At 42.8% G+C, this 18,916-nt stretch overlaps 1 long non-coding RNA gene across 1 annotated transcript; it reads left to right on the top strand.

Moving 5' to 3' along the window:
• On the top strand, positions 1–2,178 carry LOC112954021. Its single transcript, XR_003250653.1, has 2 exons — positions 1–900; positions 1,720–2,178. It is a non-coding gene; the product is annotated as an uncharacterized LOC112954021 (long non-coding RNA).
• Positions 2,179–18,916: the final 16,738 nt, after the last annotated feature.

Genomic DNA, 18,916 nt, shown 5'->3' with positions numbered 1-18,916 from the left:
ACATTTGTAGTCTGATGCTTATGAAAATCAGACTGGCTGGTTCATTATTTAATCATTTTACAACTTCTCAGTATTTTCCTTTCCCCATGCATACTAGGCAGTGTGATCAAGGTAAAGCTGTGATCCAGTAATGCGCATGATGGTGAGCGCATGCGTTTAGTTTCAGGAAAAACAAACTGCTGTTATCTGCTCTCCTTTACCTTTTCTTGATAGTTTCAATAATACACATAACACAAAGTGTTTGTAAGTCGATAATTAAAATGTTTTTGACTTCACCTAAATAAATTTTATATATAAATGGTTTTCTTAACCTTAGCCTTTTTTCCCCCCTTGCTTGTTCTTATACTGCCACTTTCCATTTCCTAATTGCTTTCTTCCATCAGCTGACCTTTTACAAAAGCTTTTGTTTTTTCAGTTACGAAAGCGCACACAGAATCTTAACCTTCAACAGAAAACAAATAGGCCCTTGCAAYTGGCCTTCAGTATTTTCTCTATAACGTTTTAACGTTCTCGATAACGTTTTGGCTGTAGTTGTCCTAGCTCAGTCATCTTTGCCAGTCATGTAGACAACGGTAGGTGTCTTGAAACTGAAAAAGTAAGGCCCGCTGTATCAAAAGGCCAGTATTTTTGTGGCTCCCAAAGTGGGACTCTGATCCAGCGAATACTGAGGCAGTTGCAGCCGATAGGGTAGAACACAGAGCCCTCCACAGGTGGAAGCACAAGTAACACAAATATCTTTCGTTGTTGAACAGGTGCTGACGCTCGGTACCAGATCACTCATACCGTCTCTCTCTTGTCCTGTTTTCTTCATCAGAATTCTGTTCTTCAGTAGTCCAAGCTGTGTCTCTTCACCGCCGTTGCTACAGATTAATCATCACAGGCATCTCCTGAGGAAATTCTGTAATAGTGACAGGGTTGGGGGGAGGGAAAGGAAGGGATGAGCAGCCCTGGGGCCCTTCAGTCCCAGTGGGGAGTTGCGCAAGTGCAGGGCTTGACCTACTGACTCCCAGCTTGCAAAGTGGCAACAGTTTCAGTTTCCCTGTCCTGTTCGGGGGTAGCGCACCCAGCTGGAGTCTGAAACACTTCCTAATGTTCTCCGCTGAGTCCCTCTGCCAAGAATTTGTTGGGTTTGTTTGTTGCTCCCTAGTCCCCTTGCAGTCTGGTGCCCTTCCTGGCGCGCTGTCACCTCCCGGTCTCCCCGTGGCTGCTGATGTTAGACTGGACCACCCTGCCTGCTTTGTCTGCTCTAGACAATTGCCAGGGTTCTGCTTTGCTCTCCCTCATGAGTGGCTGCTTTAAAACTGCTGCCTGCCCTCATAAAGAAACTCGCTTTTCAAATGATTAGCAGTGGTGTTTGAGAAATGTGGGACTTCCTCTCTCGCGACTTTTTTTTTTCCCCCTATCCCCTTTCTCTTTTTTTATTTTCATTTTTTTCCATCAGTTTTTCTCATTTTTTCTGTCATTTTTCTTCTCTCCACAAATTCGGCCTTTGTCATTGTCTTTGAGCCACCCATCCCTGCTGTACTTGTGCTTCCCTGCTTGGGAAGCACGTGTGCTTTCCCACTCACTGTTGTGCTCCGAGTTTCTGCATGAAATCCCCTTGGCTCTTAATTTAACATTAAAAGTGTTCCACTTCAATGGGTTCCTTCACTTTCAAACCCTTAGTTCCTGGGTGGATCTGCCTATGTCGATGCCGTAGGGTGAATCTTGCCCTTGCAGCTGCCGAAGTTGCCCCGTCCTTGTTGCGTAGACCTGCTGGTTGTGTTGCAAGAGCGGCGGAGACTTGCGTATCCTCTGCTCATCGTTGATCAATGAGTAGACTCGCGTTGGTGGTTGTAAGCTAAGCTTGCTCTCACATACGTACTGGGACAGACAGAACGGAGTTGCCGGAGGTGCGAGCGATCGGAAAGCAGACGTTGAGGATAAACCATTTAACTGTGTGAAGATGCAGCACGCTGTAGGTGAGAGGCTTAGAGTGGGAATGAACCATGATTATTTTATTCGTACAATACCTGTGATCTGTAGTGGAAATCATTGATCTTCGTTTTTTTTTTTTTTCTTCCTTTTTTTTTTTTAATCCTGTTTATTTCTGTAAGTTGTAGGATGTTCTATCTTCAGTGTTATTGCAACTTCATATTGTTTTCTCAAAAATAAAAAAAAATTGAGCATCTACACTAAGTTGCTGCAAAGTTTTTCACCAGTTGGGGATACCACTAAAATGGGAACTGGTTTGCTGGGGGAGGTGGGGAGGAGAAGCGGGTAGTGTGCTATCGAGAAATAGTTTTCTGTCAATTTGTTTGAATCAAGTGGTGTGTAATTTTTATTTTTTTTTCAGTTTATTGTTACTAATTGCTAGCGAGACAGCAGATTGGCTTTCACGGGTGTCCTTTTCCATGCGTTAGGCTGATCTGCATTGTTACTACAAGGACCAAAGTAAAAACAAGGGAGAAAAAGAATCACATTCGCAGTGTGATTCTGACAGCTTAAAATCTGTTGCAACTTAAAAGGGAATGAGACTAAATCTGTAAGTTCTTGTTAGAGGAAATTGCCCTGGCGTGTTAAGTGTCAGGCTTCAGCAAAGGCAGAGTCAAAGGAGGTTTCTGGCTTTCAGATGTTTTAACTGCTGCAAACAAGTGGAGCATCTGAAAATGAGACAGTGTTAATATTCTTCCAGTTATATAAGAATATGATGGTACCAGAATATATTGCACATAAGGTAGCCTCCTACACCTGATGGCTGCAGTTCAGCAAAAAGTTGAGCCTTGGAGGTCTGGTGAGATCCTGCTGGTTTCTGAACGTGGCTTCCAGTTTAAGCCYAGGCCACCATTATTTCGTCTCCCTTGGTTTCCCATGGACTGTTCTGCTTCTATATCCAACTGTGGTGAGCCCAGCAAACGGGCCAGCCTGGAGGTGAGGCTGTGTCAGAGCAGCTGCCTGCACGCAGGTGCTTTCCTGCCAAGTTAGTGCTGTCCAGCACGATGTTCAATAGGCTGTTGACTGCTCCAGGCCGGAGGGTGGAGGGAAAGCCTCCAGGCTGCCTGCAAGGTCCCTGTGCTTTGGAGAAGCTGGTGGGGCTGGAAATGGGTCCTGCTGAACACTCCCATAATGAGAACAAAGCCAAAAAGCCTTTTGCAAGCTTTGAGGGGAGGGATGCAAGTCAGTGCTAACGGCCTGGGTTTTGTGGAAATGGTTCCAAGTGGAGTTATGTAATTTTTTTGCTCTTTTTCCCCTTAACAGGGACTGCAACGATTTATAATGCAGTTTGTAACATCTATATGAGTGCTTTTGGCAGATCTCTTTAAAAACAATTAACGTGCCTGAAAACTAGGCTAGCAAAGTTTAAAAACCTAGATCTTACATTGCCTCCTCTGGTCTGAATCTCACCGTTACGAAGTCCAACGTGCATCAGTCCAGCCCGATACAGCACAGTCCGTTTTATTCATGCCATCTCCTGGGGCCAGCACTCCTTTGGTCRCTTGTTGAGGTTTTCCTGGGAAATTTGTCAAAAGCAGCTGGCGTCTCTGCAGCGTGGCAGTTTCCTGGGCAGTCAGCTAAATGGCAGCTGAGCTCTGAAAAAGAAAACATTTACAGTATCTTAAATATTAGTAAACTTTAAATATTTTAAATATTTTAGGAAGTGTTTTTACGTTTGGTGGTTGCTGCTGCTTTCTTTAAAGAGCACTTTCTTCTTCTTATGTCTGGGTACGGTATTACTGTGCTAGTATTTCCAAACCAGCAGGAGAATGTTTACACCTAAACAAAATCTGTTTTATTGTTTTGTATTTTTTTTCCAATTGCAAACATTCCTAGCCCTAAAATCCTTTCCACTTAACTTAGTTCTTGTTCAGCTAAATTCTTTCAGATTCTGTGTGAAGTCTATGGCTCTGGTTGTATTTGGATAAAGCTTTCTGTTTTCTGAGCCACATAGTAGTATCATTTGACCTTTACCTGCATCAGTGGATGTGGAGAATATCAGTTGCCTCTTAAATGACACCGTCCCAATGATCTGAAGTAAAAATGTACATTTTTGTTTTACACAGGCCTTATAGTTGCTTCAGTCCTTCAGTGATGTGGCCCAAAGTGTCCAGAAATGCCACACGTGGGATAACTTGTGAAGTGTATTGGCACATGCAGTCTCGGTCTGCTGTTGCACGAGGGTCGTTCTGTGGGCAGCTGGAAGGCCGGCTTGGCAGGTCGGGCTCCAGCTGGAGCTGCAGGACAGCAGTCAGAGGTGTCTCTTAGGTAAGACTCAGCCTTCTCCTACAGGCATCCCGGGAGGATCCCACAGACATGAGTGCTGCCCCCCTTGGCTGAACTCAGTGACAGTCACACATAATTCCTGCCTGCGTTTGCAGGGAACAGGCACCATTAGCACGGGAGTGCCCCTCCCACGTGCCTGTCTCCCACAGATGATTCCTGCGGTGCCAAGGGTGAAAGATAACTATGTTTTTATTTCTCCTCCTTAAAGCCAGGAAATGAAACTTATAAAATGGCAACTAATAGGAGGTTCTTGGATGCTTGCAGCTGATGGATTCTTGTCAATAAAGTAAGAGTTCATCACTGTAAAATCTCTGGCTGCGCTTTTAATTRGAGTGCAGGTGTGTATCTTGCTGCATGGCATGTGACAGGAGATAATGAGACTGGAATTCGAAGCATTTGGTTTCTCAAAGAAAGGAGGAACATATTATTTTCCTTCTTTTCATGCCACTTCCCTTGATCTTGCTTTGTCACCAATGTCTCCCAAGCCAGGTAAGTGATCTTGTTATCAGTTGCAGATCACAGGAGAGAAGTCAGTGGCATTAAATAGTAAACAGTCATTCATTTCCCCCAGCAATACATTTTTAAGAACACGGGGACATTCCAAAACACATACATKAAATTTGATGGTTATTAAAAGACTAAAAGGTGACTCCAGCGGACCCAATCTGTCCTTTACTTTCCCACTGGGAAAAGAAGGCTCAACTACAGAGCTTAGTGTGATATTAACCATTGAATAAGCTATGCATAGCATGCATAGGACATAGCATGTCCTTATGGCTGCGTGCACTTTGCAGGCCAATACGAGAGCAGAAAGGGAGCCCTGGGCAGCAGGTGAGGGTGCTGGACCAGCAGCTTGTGGTTCTGACCCACCAGGGCGCCCCACCAAGGGTGCTTCGTGGTGCCCCCTACAGAGCTGTGGGGCTGAGGGAGGGAGCTTCACAGCTCGGCCTTGTTCTTGTGCCATAATGCACTTAAATAAAAAAATAATAATGGRCACAAAGCACTTTCAGTGTGCTGGAATGCTGAATAGTAACGACATACAAACCGCTGCTGCAAGTGTTGTGAGGCGTGAGGAGGTGGTGTTTGGTATGTACCATTTTCCAAGACATGCGTTTTGTATTTTAAATGGGTTTTAGGCAAATGTGTAGGAATAAAATTGAATCCTTCATTGGAAAAAGACAAGGTAGAGAACCACACAACTTTGTTAGCAAGCATTTAAAATCACTGGAATCTTTCTGTCCATCTGAGAACACAGAAAGTGGACTTGGAGTGTGTTACAACACTTGCATTGCTGAGAGCAGTCCAAGTTCCTCCCTTATTCCTCACATACAACAACTCAGCATATACAATTTCAGCCCTTCCTTTACGTAAGAAGGGAGGAGATCTGATAAGCTTGCACTTTACCTGTCTCTTGTATTAGAAGGTGTTAAAATGTAGTTGCTCCAGTTGTTCAAAAAATTAAGTTGAGAAGAAGAGATCGGGTTTCCTGATTCCAGAGTGGTTCACAACAACAGACCTGTTGGCCTGTGAGGTACGTGCCGGGTGGTGGTGGCGGCTTTTAGCTGCTCTTGACCTCTGTTCCTGACGTTTCACTCTGTGGAGCTGCTAGGAGAGGAACTTGTTCAAGCTACTCAACAGCCAGGCAAGAGGCTGGCAGAGACATTTCCTCACGAGTGTGGGAAAACTGTGGTGACCACCACTAAGCTTTGTCCAAGCAAGGAGGATGTCAACTAAAGTAACGTTTTACAGTGGTGGAGGCCCAAGAAAGGTAAATGTGCTTATTGCTGGAGCCTGTGTTGCCTTGCGGCTCGTCAGAACATCGCGAGTTTGCCATTGCCCTGTGTCATGGGTTGATTTTTGCTGTGGGAGGAGAAGAAAGGAATTTGACAAAATATGTCTCAATGAGATGGTCGATTCTACAGTTTGACCGCACAAGCCACATGCACACAAGGAAAAAAAAGGAAAAAAAAAAAAAAAAAAGAGAGAGACCCCAATTTTGCCTCTCTTTCAGAACGCAGAAGTGACTTATTTGAGATTGGGATGTTGCCTTGAGCTTGTGGGTGCATCTGACGTGGTGACCTTTTGGTTCAAAAATTAAAATGAGACAAATGTTGGACGTCAGCTTTGAAAGGCTGGTTCTAGACAGCTCTGTGTGCCACTTTGCTTTGCTCAAAGTGCAACATTATTTTATTTGTAATGAAGTTAACTTCTGGATCGCTGTTACCATGCCTGTGAAACTCCACCACAGGTTTCCAGTGTGCTTGTTAGTTAAGTGCTTGACAAACAACAAGCAGGGGGGCCTAGAGGGGCCTGTTCTTYAGTTCTTCCCTAGCGTCCTCACAGTCGTGTGAGGAAAAATGCCGTTCCTAAAGGAGAGTGATTTTGGATATCAGTCTGAAGGCTAGAGCTGTACAGACTTCAGTTTACCTGATCCTTCCCTCTTCTTACTGCACTTCCTGAGAGTAGGCAGGATCAGACTCAAAAGCCAGAAATGTCCTGCTAGTCTAGTGAGGAAGAGTGAGCGATCCTAGGAATCTGTGGATGAGAGAGGTGTCTCACGCTTAGATGACCTTCACCCATGAGGTCTCCTGTAAGGACTTGGGGAAGGTAGCCCCACACACACATGACAAACAACACTCTGGAACGGGAGGATGTTCTGGGATGGCTGTAGATTCCCTGCTTCCCATCCTTGCGTTTGTGGAGACGCTTGGCTGTGAAGCATTTGGCAGCAGCAGGAGTCAGCTCGCTACCCCTCTGGCCCTCTGGAGGCCTGGGAAAGCACAGTCCACACTGCCTGGGGAAGATATTCCCGCTGTTTCCTTGGAAGCCCATTTTAAGCAGGGAGGGAATTGCGACGTGTGCTGGATTTTGCTGCGCGTCAYGCCGAAGGGCAGTCAACACTGAGGCGGCTTGGAAATGAGAAAGTAAAGGTGAATTGTACAGGTTAAATTTTCAAGTGCAGCCTATAAATGCTTTCTCACTACAGTATAAAGTACTTTCTCGCTACAGTATATTCTATTACAGTTTCTACTACGGTCTTTGTGTTAATAATTTCATATATTTGTCTAGAAGCTTCCAAGAAGCATTCAYTGGTGATGCCCTGAATAGAAACTGTTTAGACCCCTCTAAGATACGCTAACGGTTTACTTTCCACGTGGGGTACTTTGATTTTGTTATGTTAGGTTTTTATCTGATTTTGCTAGGCACAGTCAAACTACGGCCCTCTGAAATGTCCCTAAATTTAAAGATGGACTAATTAATCTGTATAATCTCCAAATATTCCAATGTTCTTTCCTGTTCTTTTCTGGATGCAGGTTCYTTCAACATCTCTTAATACCTCTGCTAGGTAATGGGTAACACGACTTTCTGTATTGGCTAGTTTATTTTGCTCCTGCTGTAGGTCTCCTCTCCTTTCAGACAACATGCTTTTCTCAGCAATACAAGCTCCTACTTCTCATGCTACTAAAAAAAAAAAAAAGAAAAGAAAGAAAGAAATTTATCCATATGACCTTAGATTATGCCAAAAAAAAATGTGTTTGAATTCGTTTTGTTAAAGTGAAACTGCTCCTACAGCAACTACGTAAAAGGTTATTTTGTTTTTGKTTTTTTTTTGCCTCTCAGCTGATGGGCCTCTTAAGTTCAGCATCACACCTGAGTACATTTATTTGCTTTAAAAAGCATTTCCAAGTCAGTGTTCTTGTCATAAAAGTTATTTTCAACCACTTGTGGCACCATAAAATACTGTTTTTCTTTTCAGGAAAAAACAGCAGTTCCATAAAACAAAATAGATACTGAAAAAAATCATCGTTGAAGATGTTTTTGCTTCTTTTTAATCCCTGAAAGGAAAATCAAGTAACGTATGAATTATGTTTGYACAAAAATTCTACTTGCTTTACTATCAAGCCGTAGAAGCCCATTGTAAATTGTCTTGCCATAACTAATTACACACAACTTGATAATAAKGTACGTGTGCTAACAAAGAAGTGAATCTTGGCTTTTCAATTCATGGAGATAGTCTACAATACAAGCGGGATCTTTAACACGTTATTAAATCAGAATTTTTAAGTTGTTTCACATTGTTGCTTACGGGATAGCCGCATTGATATGAACTAATTTATGGGACTGTATTTGGAGCACTATTTTTAGTTTCTATTTTGGTGGTCCGGGTTGGAGCCAGACTTCTCTTGTTAGTTTGGAGTTTTTCTGGCACAATATAAAAATGACTCTGTTTTATTATTCCTCGCATTTTGCAAGATCTCCCCTCAGAACAAGCTTTTCTAAATTAACCAGTGCTTGTGCAGTTATTTTTCACATACTACAAACCACAGCTGAAAAGGGCAATTTAAAAGCTTGATTGCTGCTGTAAACTTGGAGTCTCATCTTTCTTTGACACRAAGTCCTAATTTCAGGACTGCAAGCAGCCACTTCTGCTGTCATTGTTAAGGGATCTTGGGCCGTGCTCCGACTGGGATCCGGCATTTCAGGATTTAGAAATGAGGAGCTCATTTTTCCCAAGTTTTTACATGCTTTTTAGAAAGCATGTAAACCCAAGCATCTGTTGTTGGACCAAGGTAGATAATTGGAGTGTGGACAGAAAAACAGATAGAATCATAGAATGCTTAAGGTTGGAAGAACCCCAGAGGTCATCTAGATCAGAGCCAGTTTGCAAGGCCTAGTGTATTCTGATTGCTCTCTTGGTGCATGTCACATCCCAGGAAAATTTCCCACCAGAAAACTATTTATCAAGTTTTAAAACAGGATGCATCTTCACATGCACAGAACTGGTATCCACTAAGCCTCAATATAAACTTTGCTCTTCTGGGCAATAAAAGTCCTCCCAAGGCACTAACAGCCTTACATTTATTGCTTTTAGATCTCCCAGCAGACTACAGAGAAAATAGCGAATGAGTGCTTTGGTTTTTGCAAAGTTTGAGTAGATGGTATGTTTTCATAACACAGAAATTATTACACAGATTGTCCTGGCTGGAGAAATGATTTTTAACATATTGCAGAGTTTTAAGGAGGGAGAAATCATTCTGAGAACAACATATGTCCTGGGAAAAGATGGGAAGAGATAAACAAAATAAATAAACATTTGGAATGGAAATAGTGAGTTAGAGCATCACAAAGTGGGACTGAAGTGTGAATCTTTGCCTGCATGTGCATGTGTTTTACACCCTAAATCATGGGCAAGTATGTATAATATCTGTCCAGTTTTTCCATCATCTGCCTGTATGGTCATATTCAACCAGTCTTTGTATTTTCAGTATAAAGAGGAAGCATAAAGTAGGAAGTCCTGGCCAGCTAATAGCTGATAATATCGCGAAATGCTTGAAATGGTTAATTTGATGCATTGTTATTTCTGACCCTTTCCTTCCCATTAAGCTTTGATTCTCATTTTGCTCTCGAGTTGAATACTCAGTGTGCTAGCCTCGCTGGCCGATTTTAACCGTGTGCCCCCAGCAGCAGCTGCGACTTCGCGTAGGGAAACAGGCCTGAGGAATTTGGAGTTGGAGCGGGCGGGGGCCCCTGGGAAAGGGCCTGCGCGCTGCTCCCGGGTCGGCTGAGGATCTCACCCGCGCGGCAGGACGCGCGGCCGGGTGAGTCAGCAGAGCTGGCCCCGTGCGCTGCTTCTTGGCCCCGTTCCGCCGCCAGAGACGGGCCTGCCCAAAGCGAGAGGCCACAGTCAGCGCGTGCACTGCTGAAAATACGCCTTTTGGCACGAGGACCTGACCTGCCAACCGGCGTGATGCAGAGCAGTCCCCAGGACGAGATCTGCGGCAGCGCTTTGCTGTGACCCGTGCTGGCCTTCCTCTCGGCTGAGCCCACCAAATCCCTAGAGGAGCAGCACCAAGAAGACCTTGGATGCATTTCCAAGCTACGACAGGGAGTTCTGGTGCAGCAGGGAAGCTGTGGCATCCGCCGGGAACCGCGTGAGCTTTCCATCTGCTTCCGCACGCGGAGGGCTGCGTCTTAGTGGGCCCTGGGAAGGGACGTGCGTGTGGACCGCATCTTGTGGGGTCACTGAAGCTCTGGTGTCTGAGCCCCAAACTGACCTGTGAACTCTTTGAGCAAACTCTTTGAGCTGACTTTTTGTTCTCTCAATAGATATATTTCAGATTAAACAAAATATTTTTAGACTAAGTTGGAGGAGTTTAATTAACCTCATACTTCTTACTGGTAAGGAGGAGAGACCATCTGAGAAGGCACCTTTCAAAGACACTTTGAGCTCTTTGTCAGTTCTGGCYTACAATACAAAATTATTTATAAAATCTGAGGATTTTTTCTTCTCAAGTTTTTTTTTTTCTCTGTGGTCTATTCTTTAGGCCCTGCACAGCTTGGTTCTTCCTTTTTCACTGTTTAGTGATGCCTTAATTTTTAAAGATTGCATTTACACAATCTCAGGTTGGCTCTGTCTAAATGAAACAGCCATGAACTTTCTTTCTGCAGCCTCAAGCTTTCATCAGGCACTCGCTTTCCTTGGGCTGTCTCCTCGCATCATGCACCAGAGTCRCTGTGTGACCCAGTCCCCTCCACTGCCCTCCCTGTGCCAGCAACTCTCCGTGTCCTCTCACCTTCTCCTCTCCTGAGCATGAAGGACTTGGCGCTCATTCTCTRTTACTCCTCATACTCCTGCTGTCTGTAGGGTTGTATCCCTCCACCCCTCCCTACCTGCCCATCCTGGGTCCTCATTCTGCTCAGCAGGCTCCAGCTCTGTTCCAGCTGTTCCAAGTGAGGAGATGTTCCAACATCTCCTCACTTGTTCCTCAAACTAAGAGACCTTTTACCTCCTCTGCTGCTCTTCTGTTTCTCTTCTTATTCATCAATACTAACTAAGCAGCTAGGGAGCTTGTTAAAAACAGGGCTTGTATTTTTGTTCTTAATTAAATCACTAAAGAAATAATTAGGCAAGTSTAGCTTTGATGAGAACCATAACTCTAGTCAGCAAAGAAAAAAGTGGAAAATATGTTGACCTAATRCAAATCTCAGAGGTGAGATACAGCAGGAGTAAGGAGGACAGGTGAGGTAAATGAGCCTCAATATTGCAGCCAGTTGTGGCTTAGTCTGTCTGTCTATCATCATTCAATGATCTTCTATTTGCTGTGTTTGATACGCTTGCTACATGACCTAAATTGTTTTAATTTTTCCCTTGCACTTTTCAGCCCTCAGGCTCCATGCCCCTGCAGTCAGGAGAGCAAACCAGAACCCTCATTTGAACCTCTACCTTTGCTCTCTTGTTTTACCTTCTTTAGGGCAAGTGTAATTCTCCTTTCCCACAGTGGTATATATTTTCTTTACCATAGCTGAAAGTCAAAAGTCAGTTAGCTACAGCCTTGTCTTCCCAAGAGAAACACGTTGCTGTTACTCTCAAGTCTCCATAAATGTGCGTTCTCAGCATGCACAAGGTAGTAAAAACACGGTCTGAGTAAGATCTCCTTCAACAGATTATAACCTCTGAATATTTCTAGGCCACTGGAGAGCGTGTGCAGAGAAAAAGTGAAGCTCAGAGTAGCTTAACTGATATCAGTAGTCCTCCTGTCACCGTAGTGCAATGGTTGCTCTTAGTTATTACTTCATGCTGTGGTACATAGGATTCCCAGCGTATACTGCGACCTTGTTTTATGAGCGAGTATAGGAATGGCAAAAAAATAGCCAGTCTGGTTTACAGTCTAATGATGTGGAGCTGTGGGCCTGCATGAGTCACAGAAAAGCGGAGTTTGCAGGAAGCCCTATAAAATGCTGCAGACAGCTGCATACTGTTTGTAGGGCTTTAACTGCTCCCACGGGAAGCTGCCCTCTCTTCTGTTGTGACTTGGGCAGGTCTCACRTGGGGCGCCTGTTGCCAGAGCAGGAGGAGGAGCGTGTGGAAAGGTGAGGTAATGCAGAAAGGAGATACGAAACGGCCCGGCCTCCGTGACCATCTCGATAAGGAGGCCTCACTCGGCCTGGCAGTGCCTGCCTTTGGGGAGACAATGTAGGGAAGCATATCTCAAGAATCAAAATACGCTCATGAATAGGCCTTAGATGCAGCTTAGTGAAAGGTTCGTATTTTTTTCCTTCATATGCCTTATCGTGGATATGAGTTGGGAACGGGATCGCTGTCGAGAACTACAAATGTATTCAGATTTGCTACCAGGAAAAAGAAATCAGTAGATTGAGCTAACATATCACTGTAATTAAGCCAAGTGAAAACTAAAACCAGATCCAAACACTCCCATACTTAGAAGCCTTTGAAATCCAAAACTATGTCTCAGTTTTATAGCTTAAGCAGATACCCCTGAGAGATGCATTAGCCCTAGAGGCATTAGCTGCCCGCATTAGGCCAAGTTCTTCCTCAAGTCAAGGGCTGTTCTCATAACAGGTATCACATCCCATCACAGGCTACATCCCCCTTCTTCCCAAGGGTAATACAAGAACAGATGAATAACCACACTGATTGTTTCTTTCTTTAGAAACTATAATTCTTTAAAAAATATTACAGATTATTACAAATATTACAGATATATAGATTACAGATATACAGATTATTACAAATATTACAGTGTAAAACTCATGTAAAATATGGTTTTGTTTAATATGAGGTTTCTTTCATAATGTTTAATGTGCTATGTTCTGTGTATGGGAAACTCACTTTTACAATATTTTGCAGGAGAAGAAGTTAAAGCTGTTCTCTTAAGAAATAAAGTACTCTTTTAAAACTGCTTAAGTCCTCCAGTCTTCTGATTTGGAGGAGAAGGGGCAGCAAAGCAGATGAGACCCTTCCTTGATCCAAAGTCTCCTSGCTTCAGGGGGAGTTTTGTTGATTTTGGATTAGGAGCTCCTTTAAAATCCATATTAGTCATGGTAACAAATACAGAACGTGTGTTATTGGATCACCTGGCAGTACAAATACTGAAGCTATCAGATGTGAGCAACATTGCATTATGTTGAGTGGAAAATATGGCATATATGCTGTTTTCATGCCAGAGGCTGGAGGACCAGGCATATCTTATCCAAAATAAAGCGAGGCAAGTTAGACAGTCTATGGAACCCTAGGACAAGACATTCCTCCTGCCTGCGTCTTCTGACCCAGTCGGAACCAGCAAAGTGGCTCTGTCTAGCACTTTGCAATCTGTAAATGACTCTAAGTCATTTACATGACTATATGACTGTAAATCTGCATGACTGTAGATGACTTTAAGTCATCTTGTCAAACCACAACCCAAGCATGGAATAAAACAAGCTATTTCTTACAAATTTTCAGTCCTACAAACACAACCATGGAGCGGAGGTCTCCACTGTGACCATATGCATGGTCAGGGAAATCCGCTCTGCGCCTGGGTTTAAGTTGTTAGCTAAGAAGCTGCACAAAAGGGGCATTAATCAATTACTTAAGGTGGGCAATAAAACTGGGAATGTTTAGCTAATATCCTTGAAAGTATTCCAGGCCAGAAGGAAATCTTCCTGCCCTCAGTTGGAAATATTAAACAAGATGAGTTTTTCTGGATGTTGGTATCCAAACACTGGGGCTATAACAAGCTTGTGCCAGCTTTCCAGCACAGCTTCTCAAGAGGTTCATGTAACAGGAGGTCCAGAGGTTCAAAGTGCAACAAGAGGTGGATTTTGTATCTGAAAATACGAACAGGGCACATCCTACAAGAGGGTTCTGCTGCTGTCCCGCTAGGAATCGCCGTTCATTCCCTCACATGGCTCTTTTAATGTAAGCCAAATGGCAGGGAGAATGTTGGTATAAGCCTCCCCAAAAATCAAGGATGCCTTTGCAAATCATTCACACAAGGGATCATCTACCTGAAAAATGCTGTCTTATTTATTACAGCACCAGATGTAAAAAGACAGATGGAGTTCCTGGGAATATTAATACATGCTTACAGGACACCTGAAGCAACACARAACGGTGCTGGGGTAAGGGTGAATTTAGTTGTAAATGGTATTTTTGGCTGTATTCAGCTCTGCAAATTAACAAGGGCTAATCAATGTGTTATAGCCAGTTTGACTACTTTCCTATCATTTGATACCACTACATTGGTATCTTCATTTGATACCACTACAAAAGGAAATGTACAGCAGTGATTTAACCACAGCAAGTCTCTCTGCAAATCAGGTATTTAAATTTKCTTCCATAGAAAAGGAATCCCAGAGAAGAGAGGAGGCTTATTTTCACAGAGGGTGGAAAATGCAATCATCTGTCTCCGGAAATGCTTTAAGATGTAGGTAGTAAATACTTAGCAAGTAAATTGTAAGGTGATAATCTGCTTAGTGTTGYGCCTTTACCTTTAAATCCTCCATGTGAAATCAACTCGGGGAAAAAAACGTCACCTCACTCATGTAAACTGAGCCAGGGCAGAGGATGCCAAGTTCTAGCAAAGACAAAGTTATTTTTGTATTTGTTATCACGTTCATGTAAACACTATCTGGATCATTCTGTAATGAGGAAAACTAATCACTGTACCAAAAAAAAAGGTAAAAAAAAAAAAAAAAAAACCTGCCACAACAGAGAAGCCCTTTAGAAAGCAGAAAGCTACCCGTGTTTTTCAGCTCTCATTCCTGCACTACCTGTCCAGCCCACGCTGTGAAATCGCTGCAGAAGGAGCCGCTGCCGAACGAATCCCATCACTGGCCCATCCGGCGGGAAGGCCGGGCACGGCCGCCTTTACCAAGCAATGTCACTCTCCTTGCTCCCACACTGGGCTCTTCCCAGCACAACTGGCCCAGTGGAGCAAGGGCTTCTCCTTGGGATCGCGCTCGGCTACGTGTCACCCCCAGCTCTCACCGCGTCACCCGCATCGGGGTCGAAGCCCCAGTTTGCCCCCATGCTCCTTTGGCCCCATGCGCTGTCTGCAACAGGCTGCCAGAATCCAATGCTCCCCGGCTCGTCCATGAGCAGATGGGGGGATTTAGGCTTCATCTTCAGGAAACGGTTGCAAAATTGAGCTATAATAAATCACAGCCTCTTTTTCTTGCATTGTAAATGTGCTGTATTTCTTTTTTTCTTTTCCATTTTGTGCTTAGGTTTGGCTTAAATTTATCATTAGAATGTGGGAAATGACTGTAAAATAATCAGATGAAGCATTTTCCTCACCTCCAACTATGTTTAGCCTTTAGAGCAACGTATTATAGTGCTACAAAGTTCAGACTGGATTGTTTATGGTCAGAGTCTAATAGTATTTCTGTTCATTTCTCAGCCCTTAAATAACCTGCTTTTTCCCATCTGTTGGTTTCACTGGAATCTAAGCAGGAAAATGTCTTCAGTCTTCATTTTTAAATGTATGATCTCCCAAATAGAATATGCACTGTGTAATATATCATGGTTCTGTAGATGTTTGCATACCTTCTTTTCAATAGCTATTTTGAAAGTTTCTCAAGAAGTTGTTTTTGATCCATGGTATTCCTCGCTACATACAAGATAGAAATCTCTACTGCTTTCAGTGGGCAAAGCTATTCTGCTTAACAGCTTAGTATACATGATCCAAAGGAGTTTGGACACTATGCTAACTGACAGATATAAACAATTGGCTTCAATAAATAAATTAAGTAGAAATATAAAAACAACAGTGTCATGCAAAGTGATTTAGTTTGAACAGGATTCCAAGTGCAAAATGTCATCCTTTCAATGCCAAACAGTATTAATATGGGATGGGAACAAGCTGCTTACTTCTACTTTGAAGGAAATTCCGTCTCCATGTGAGGAGGAGCTTCCTTACTGTGAGGGTGACAGRGCCCTGGCACAGGCTGCCCAGGGAGGCTGTGGAGTCTCCTTCTCTGGAGATCTTCCAAACCCGCCTGGATGCCGCCCTGTGCCCCGTGCTCTGGGTGTCCCTGCTGGAGCAGGGAGGTTGGACTAGGTGAYCTSKAGAGGTCCCTTCCAACCTCAGCCAATCTGTGATTCCCTGTACTTGGGAAAAATACTCATCTAGGCCTGCTGGAAATGATTTTTTTTTCRTTTTTTTTTCAGTTTTTTTTCAGTTCTCCTCCTATGGGACTCACAATTTGAGAAGACCACAAGTCTCACCTCAAGGTTCTTTGCCCACCAGGGAGCTTCTGGCCTATTTGCACCTTCTAATTTACACCTTAAGATACCATCAAAGATTTTCACTTTCTCTTCATACATGGTTCCCCTCTTTTAAGAGTTTTATTCTGGCCTTGGGTTCCCCTAAATGGCTCCAGGGAGTCTGTTCCTCCTCTTCTCCCTCTATCAATTTTCCCTCTATCAGCATTTGTTAAATAGAGCTTTGTTGGAGGAGTAAACTCTTCATGGCTGATTTAATCAGGATATTAACTTGACCCTTTAATTCTGGTGAACTTCTTTTACTCTAAATTAATTAAACTGCATCTTAYGCAAGCACGGGGAAATCCAGATCAATATACTCTGATGCTGTCCAAGCACTGGGTATCCATTAATAATAGTCCATGGGATTTTTCCCAATGAACAAATCTTCATCAGCAAGAACCAAACCAAATTGCTTCTATAAATGTGATCCCATAAAAAGTTTCCCATGCTGCCTTTGATGATGCACTTACCCCTCAAAATGTACATTTCTAACCAGGCAGTTTCTTTTACAGATCTTGATATACATTCCATGGAGAAGAACAAGAAGCTTTGATTAACTCTGTTGACTGGGACTGAAGTAGTGCCATGGTGGCCATGGTTGTCTAATATCACCCTTCAAAAACATGCACATTCATAGATAAATTCAGCTGGATTAGAGCTATAATCACTGGCCAAAACATGTTCCTGCCCTGGAATTCCTACACAGAATGTTTATGTTCAAGGGTCATCAAAAGGAACCAATAGACAAAAATACACCTTTGCAAACAGTAAATTTCATTGTTCATTTTATGAACAACAGTTAAATCAAACATTTAATTTTTACTATCCCATTAGTATTTTCCAGGGTGCATTGTTAGAGTGTATTTTCAGTACAGTCAATTACATAACGATATAATTACACTTAAAGCAGCTTATGTTGAACATTATAAGGATCTACAATGAAAATTCACCAAAACTCATTTTTCTAATCCTCATCTCAACAGATAAATCCTGATAGAGAGGCACTAAAGGCCATGCAGAACAGTCCTAATTCTGTTTCTGTATAATAAGTGTTCCTCCTAAGGGCTGAGGCATAACCAGATACTCGGAATATTCCAAATAAAGCATTTGTGTGCCAGACGTGTGCTACTGGTAGTCCCTCAGCATAACACACCACAGTTTGGCTGCTGCAGTAGTGTCAAATGTGATTCTCTGCAGAGTAGGATGGAAAAAGTCTATAGCAGATACAGAGAGACAGAAAAATAAAGAGTTTGTTTATTATTTTACTGCTCTTATTTTCCATGTTCATAAACACTGGGATTTTTTAGCCAGCCTAAAGTATTAAATACACTACGTTGTACCACTCCAGGCAGACATTTTTGACTACTTTTACTGTAGCTTATCATCCCACTTATTTTTGAAACTGTTGATTGTGAAATATTTTCCTGAGTCGGGGGCTTTAAGGACAACTTGGAAGTCAAGTTCAAAAGCCAGGTCTTTAGATAAAAATGTGCAATACTGTGTGGTTACCTCAAAACTTTATGGGTCAGAATTAGAGCCCCTTTATTCTGGCCTATTCACTTGCCTGCAGCTCCAAAGGGTTCTAGATTAGTGCAGGTTTAATGCATGTAGCTCACTTGTGTCCTGCAAGGTCCAATCATTATTAGGGACAGGTAACAACACTAGGTTTTAGAGGGGAAATATTCAATGTTCCTCCTTTCTCCATATTAGGCAAAAATCCATTTTTCCCCCTTGTGTTTTGTTTTGTCCATTAGCCAAGATTTTATTCTTTCCCATGGTTCAAATCCTGCTGCCCTTAGCTTAACCAGTCCATAAAATGGAACTGTATCAAAGTGTTCCTTTAAATTGAGATTAGCTGTGACATATGCATTTCCCATTTCCCAGCTTGTCTCTAAATTCCTCCAAATAAAACTCACAAAAGCAATGTCCAGCAGCACAGTTCAAGAAGCTGTTTCTAAAAGACAAATTTGTCTTAATCTTAAATAGGCACAGAATAAACTGAAGATTTAAATAGACGTTAAAAATTCTGCATGGGCTAATATGGTTTGCTGAACAGGAGCTGGTGTTAGTTTGTGCATAATTTTCAAAACACTTGATGTCCAAAGCTGATGTCAAACACGGGCTTATGTGTTTTGCTGAGTTTGGGGGCTTTACTATCCTCCAGAAAAGCAAGCAGGGAATCTCCAGAAGGTCACTGTGAGAATTGCTCCTCCTTTCTCATGTCAGGGTGGACTACCTCGGGTAGCTGTATTTGCAAATGGTGAAAGAAACACATTATTTAGACAAACCACTCTTCCCTGGGAAAGGCCGGTTGGTCAAGGGCACACTAATAACTGAAGGCAGAGGAGACACGAAGAACAAAGACCCATTCAGTTTGCACAAAATAAATATCTTGCTGAGAAAGAAATTACTCAAGACTTGACCGAATATGAAGACTTTTATAATTATCTGTACACTAGCCTGACTAATAGACAAGAGGAAATGATTTTTTTTGATTTAGTATAGACACCCCTCTGCTTTGCACCAGTAAACATAATGAGAACATTCACAGTGCTAAAATATTAATAGTAAAGCTTGTATCTAAAACTGAACAAAAGAAGAGAGACA

The sequence above is a fragment of the Nothoprocta perdicaria genome, unplaced genomic scaffold, assembly GCF_003342845.1.
Source record: "Nothoprocta perdicaria isolate Ctin4 unplaced genomic scaffold, notPer1 scaffold_109, whole genome shotgun sequence".
Lineage (NCBI taxonomy): Eukaryota > Metazoa > Chordata > Aves > Tinamiformes > Tinamidae > Nothoprocta > Nothoprocta perdicaria.
Note: the sequence above shows the minus strand (reverse complement) of the source record. Positions and strands in the feature narration are given on the sequence as shown.